General features: G+C 34.8%; 1 protein-coding gene across 5 annotated transcripts in view; it reads left to right on the forward strand.

The window, feature by feature from the left end:
• LOC142345350 (uncharacterized) overlaps positions 1-6,118 on the forward strand; it is a 40,134-nt gene extending 34,016 nt beyond the window's left edge. For 4 of the 5 annotated variants that reach the window (XM_075397375.1, XM_075397376.1, XM_075397371.1 and 1 more), the window contains exon 5: positions 4,454-5,058. The gene's annotated coding sequence lies outside the window, so the exon portion shown is untranslated. Of the gene's footprint in view, positions 1-4,453; positions 5,059-5,565 lie in introns of those variants that run through there. The other variant, XM_075397372.1, reaches the window with a different exon arrangement.
• The last annotated feature ends 472 nt before the right edge of the window (positions 6,119-6,590 follow it).

Below are 6,590 nucleotides of genomic sequence, written 5' to 3' on the forward strand. Positions count from 1 at the left end.
TTGATGAAACGTTGGGAGCAGCCTCTCTTTTTTCATATTTCTAATTGTACGAGGACTTCAATAATTCATCCAAAAGAGGCCCAATGAGAGTTACTGATGTTAGAGGAACACATAAATGGCCCTGGAAATCCAAAAATCACATGGACCAGAAAAAATAGATGTCCATGTTGCCTTCACCGTTAGCTGGCTCTCAGTTGCGGTAATGAGCGGATGTCATTCACTCACCAGCTAGCTTTCACGTTTGTAACTCATCTAGGCTGCTCTTCCCGATTGGTAAGAAGTTCGGGCCCATTTCTTTATGACACCAAAACTAAGTCGGAACAGGACTATATGATTTCAAGCTCATACAGAAAAAAACAAGTAAAAGATTGACAAAAATTGTCTACTGACTACCGGCGGAAGATCATTCATTGTATATTGTCAAAACTATGATACCTTTCTGTCGTTGTCTCCGAATGTTCATTTTAATTTTTTGAATTCAAGCAATGGGGCTCAAGTTTCAAAAGACAACAGGTCTAATTAAAATTGACTCAGTACAAGGGCCCTGAATACTCCATAATTGTGTTAATTTTACGCTTTGGTGGGCTTCGGGAAACATCTATCTAAACAACGTCTGCATGTTGAATTTCGTAGAATAAAAAAGCCAGTTGAACATTAATACAGTTGTAGCAGTGGCAGAAGGCATTCCTACAAATACAATTTTTTTGCAACAAGTAAATTAAAATTCTAACCATACGGTTAAATATACTTGAAACAAAAAATACTCCAAATCATTCAAACAAAATAAAGTAATAAACATCAACAAATTTCTCGATGAATTATATAATTATATTATAAAATTTTCTTCCGAATGTTTTCTTCCCAAACAAAAAAAAACTTTTAAAAGCTCCAACGTTACATTTCAAAGAAACTTTTTCATGTTGTGGGAGCAAGAAATCATTCAACGTTTTCTTAAAAACGCTTCCCTTTTTTGCCAACCGAAGTCACTGCGGTAACTTATTCTATTTTTGTACGCATTGACGAACGATCGAATTCATTCCAAAGCTGGCTTTGGAATTCTGTCTAATTTTGAATTGTTTTGTTCGAGTATTTTTATGAAGATTCAGCCACCCGTGAAAATTTTCAGAATTTTTTGGCCTGGCTATATCATAATGAAAATTGATTACCGACATTTTTGCTATTATTAGCTCAGCTGATAGGGTCTTTGTCTGGATAAGCGGATTTCTCGCTTTGTCATACTTTTTGCTTAGAAAGCACACCTTTATGCCCCAGATAATCTGTCCAATAAGGCGATTTAGGTTTTTTGCAGATATATTTTGGAAAAAGATTGCCGAAAATGATAAATGTGAAAGCAAAACTGATTTTAGAAGAAGAATGCGCGCGTTCAGGGGAATTCGATGTCTTGTTAAGTAAAATAATCTTATAGCATGAGCCATCTTTTTTAAGGCATTATTCAGCTGCTCATCAAAACTAAGATTCCTGTCAATTTGAATACCAAGATATCTGCAGATGTCTTCTGTTTTGAGAACTCCGTTTTTGTACAAAAAAGATCCGAAATCAGAATTATCGCGCGAGAAAAAGATTAATTCGGTTTTGTTTGTATTCAAAGTTAGTTTGTTCATCACTGCACATTCTTCTTTTTTTTGTAAAATCTCCATGACTTTTCCCTGTAGGGTACTTTTCTGTCCACAACAGATGATACTTGTGTCATTTGCGAATTGAATTACTTCATCCATTGTGTTTATATTAGATGAGAAATCGGTCACCTATAAAAGAAAAATGAGTGGACCTAAAACAGTTCCTTGTGGTACTCCGTGATTCACAATTTCATAATCAGAGAACATGCCATTAAGTTTTACCTTTTGTCTGCGGTTGGCAAGAAAAAAAAGAGTAATTCTTTTGCCACCTGGAAAAAACCATACATCTCAATTTCTTTAAGCAAAATGTTATGCGAAATAGAATTAAACGCTTTTGCAAGATCTAAAGAAATAGCCACATTTTTTTTGCTTTGATCTAAATTAGAGGAAAATGTTTCAACCAGTTCTAAAACTGCATCTGTCGCTGACTTTTTTTAAAATCCAAATTGCTCTTTATTAATCATTTTATGCTTATTAATGAAATCCATCGTCTGAGTCAGAAAGAAGCGCTCAAAGATTTTGCATAACTCGGAGTTAAAGATATTGGTCGATAGTTTGGGTTATCTAATTTATCACCTTTCTTTAAAATTGGTGCTACATAGGCTAGTTTCATTTTTGTTGGAAAAATTTTCTCGTTAATGCACTCATTTAAGGCGAACTGTAGATGTACGTCTACGGCTAATTTGCAAGACTTTATGAGACGAATTGGGATTTTACTAGGTCCCGCTGTTTTATTATTGTCCAGCGAGTCAATGACTGAATAAAGCTCTTTTTTAGTCACAGTTCTGAATGTGAATTCAGGTATATTAAGTTTATCAGAGTATTTGCAAGCAATATCAGAACCTTTGAAAACACCTAGATTAGCAAATGATCTATTTAGACAATTGACGACATTTTTTGGTTCCCTTGAGATTTCACCACTCTCTAATCTGATTTCATCAACCTTGACACTTTTTTCACTCGAACTGATCCTCTGTTTAATGAATTTCCCTTGTTCCTTACTTGTTGGTAGTTTTTGAAAGAAATTCATGCAAAAATCGTTGTGTGCCTCCCTTAATAAATCGTTGTGCGCCTCCCTTAAATGACATATTGTTCTAAGCGCCACCGTACGTACGATTGGACATGGAAGAGCCAGAAAAATCGATGTTCAGATGAACACGGATTTGGTGCACACCCACCTATCAGCCTAACGTCAAAAATTTTTCGAAACCAAAGAAGCGGACACAATTGAGGCCCTCGTAATAATTAAGCAAATTAAAATCTTTCAAGCATCTTGCGAGCCATCTTGCAAGAGAAAACACAACTTCTTGCAAGTCTTGAACCAACTTGAAGAAATTCACAAAATGTTAAAATGAACTTGCAATATTCTTGCAATATTTTAAATCCAACTTGCCACATCTTGCAGCATTGTGAAGCCTGCCTGCAAGATTTGAATTGGCTCCTCACTAAGATCTATGTTGGCGAGTGAGTCCTCTTTCGAGTAAATGAAAAAAGACGCATCAAAATTTCTATGACTTTTTGAAAAATTTTTTTTTCAAGATTAGACTTGACGATCAGTTTAATCCTTTTAGTTCTTTTATCAATTTAATTTGCTGTAGTATTTCCTTTTCCTGCTGTACTATTGCTAAACAGATAATTGCTGTTGCAATTACCGATGCTAAAAAAGTATTTTTATTATTTAACCGTCAACTTTTTGAATACTTTAGGCCGAATAGTTTAAACTGACTGGAACATTAAAAGCGAGCTGCGCTGCTTGATACATTAGAGCAAAAGACTACGTTTTTCATGGTTAATTCTGCTTCTTTTATGTAAATCACTATAACCTGGCTTAAGACAGCTGATTGCTGCCGCTAATAATACGTGCGTACAGTAATGGATAAAAACTATAGTCCGTGTCTGAAACTATCTCCACCTGATGAATAGTGGTGACTAAAAACGACTATTAGTAGGCTCTACGGAGGACCTGGGATTTAGTTTGAAGCTAGTCAGCTGACTCGTGATTAGTAAAAGCGTTGAGTCAACTGTAACACTTGCGAGCAAGGGTATAGCTAGGATAGGTGCTGTCAGTTAGGAATCTCAAATAGCGCGATTCAAGACGCTGAAAATGGCTCCAGTTTTCTGATTTCTCTCTGCTCTAAGAACGAACAAATCTCAATCTTTTTTGGTTATGATTTACGCTGACAAGGACATACTTTTTTATTCATTACGTTAAATATAAATAAACAAGACTTAACAATAAGTAATATGGGTCCTTTTCGATGCTATAAATAAAACGATCTTCCTTATATATAAAGCATTACATATCAGAATAAACTTTTTAACATCAGTTTGTTCTCTGAAGCTGCATCTTGACACAAGAAAGAAGAAAAACTTCTTAGGCAATCACTCTCTTGCCCAGTATGAAAATTACAGTCCCAATTAACAGACTCGGATACTTTTTACATTAAATGGCATATAATAGAAAGAAGTCAAATCTGATTTGTTACGGAAAATGAATGCTACCGAGCCGAGCGAGATTTACGTTAACGGACAGATGTTTCAAGCTGAAAAGGTGGTTGGTTTGGGCGATTCAAAAGACCTCCACATACAAACGCTAAGATCGGTGAGAATTTGTATTTACACTGCCGTTTCTGTCCGCATCGAATCTGATTGTGTTTTCTGGGAAGTTATCCTGGATTTTGAGAGCTTTAAGCCCGGTTCTGTCAGAATCGGATTCAGCAACAAAGCAGAAAAAGTTTACGTTTATAAAACTTTGGATAACGTTTGGCACCTGATAGATTTTTTTCGTGCATTAGATGAATCAATCACTGCCACAGAAGCAGCCCATGTCAACGATTGTTGGCGGGTCAAAAATTGGAAAACGACGCCAGTTGATCCAAAGAGTTTCCTGAACCATATCAACCAACTGTTTGCCAACCTGGAAGATTTTAAGAATTGTATTTTATATAAAAAACTAGTCTCATCCATCTGAGTTCAATAGCAGATATATTGAGAATCTTATCAGAAACAACTTATCAGAAGCAGCTAAAACATTGCCTGAAGAACGCCCAAACATTTAGAGTTGAATTAAAACTTTCGTCATTCACAACACAAACAGAAACTGCTCTTTTATTACGCTTTTGTGCCATTTAGCAAGGTTCCCTAGTCCCCGAGACAAGCAGGTTGATTAGCTTCCATTATCCTGCAAAAAATATCGGATGAATGGATATTATCTGAAGTTAAACAATGCATAGAGCTATTATACCAAATTAATAGGAATTCGTGCCAATGAGGCTTATGGTTATAACAGGAACATCGTGTTCCAAGGAACAATTTGAAATGTGAAGTGTTTACATTATGTTTTGTACCTGTAATATGCACCGATTGTTTTCTAAATAATTGTTAAAACAAAATAGAAATTTAATATTTTTTAAAACTTTTACTTCGGGTTAGTCCCAGCTAACGCAATTTTATGGTTTCTAGGTTCCAAATCATCATTACGCTAACATTGGGCTTTTGATATTACAGGTTCCAAAATTAAATTGCAAACTAGCTCAAAGTTTTTGAAGGATTATTAACATTCCGGTCAATTAATTTCTTTTATTTGCTAAGTCAAATTGCGTGCAGATCTTCTTGTCCCTTAACGTTTTGTTTCAATGTTTACACTGGGTTAAATATTGAAAAACAGTGTAACAAAAACAATTGTAGATCAAATTTCTCTTACCAATTTTTGAGGTTAGTTTACAAATATTGCCCAAAGCTGGCCACTGATAGTTACTCTGCAGGATCTTTTACTTTGCAATATATTACTGTAAACAGAAATTAATATAATAATTTTCACCTATAGGAAACCTGTTCATTGATAATGCTCAGCTATAATTATTAAATCTGTTTAATCGCTTAATTTACAATTTAAAAGAATATGAAACTGTGCACCATAATTGTGCAGACTTCTACTACTAATGGAAACATTCAAGGCCACTGGTTCCAACCACAGGGAAATTTAAACACGCGAGAACTCAATTACTGCGTGACTCAAGTTTCCCTTCCCACATACATACCCAAAGTTGTCAGAATTCAACTCCCGTTCGAAAACATACGATATTATGGAGTAAAGTACTCGTTTTCTACATACACGAGGAAAAGAAGAATTACGTATGTGAACAACAAAAATGATGGAGTTTATATTTACAAATCAATGGATAACAGATGGCATTTTCTTGATGTTAATGACAGTTCAAGTTTATCGTATAATGTGGAAAACGCAGTAGGGATAATTCCGCCTGTAAAAGGGTGGGTGTTAACACCCGAAGATTTTCAGAAGAGTGTTAGTAACGTATTCGACGAAGACCCGGATTTGATAAATTCGGTCCGGAAAAAATTGCAATTGACAAACTTCTGCAAAAAGTATAACTACAAAAAAGTATGAGGAAAAACAGCCACTGCTTAAAATTGTTAACGCAAAAATGTTCAAATAAAAATCTGACAAACGAGAACAAACTCAGAAGCTAACAGAATTAATTTAATTTGCATAACCAAAGAAAATTAATAAATATTTGATATTTGTAGAATTTTATGGAATATTTGTACGTTACAGTCAGTTGCTATATGCAATTAATGGCACATTTAGAAAATACGTTTACATCAGATTTCGTTAAGCTAAACATCGGATTCGGCGCCCTGCAAATTTTGTAACTGGTTTCCGATTTTGAAAGAGCGTCACATCTGATTTTCATCAAACTTTTATTTCAAATTGTTATTACCAAAAATAAAAGTTGCCTATAGTTCGAAACAAATCAAGCAGAGAAGTCGAAATAATTTCCTCAAAACAAATCAAACCATATCCAACTAAAAAGTCGAAATTTTACTTTTGAAACAAAGTCTGAGTAAAGATGAAACTATCGGAAACTATGCTGCGCGGCCAGGAAACTATATTAGCCACACTGAAATTAGGATTATTCATCACATTAGTAT

The sequence above is a fragment of the Convolutriloba macropyga genome, chromosome 9 (genome assembly GCF_964194025.1).
Source record: "Convolutriloba macropyga chromosome 9, txConMacr16.3, whole genome shotgun sequence".
In the NCBI taxonomy this organism is placed as follows: Eukaryota; Metazoa; Xenacoelomorpha; order Acoela; family Convolutidae; genus Convolutriloba; species Convolutriloba macropyga.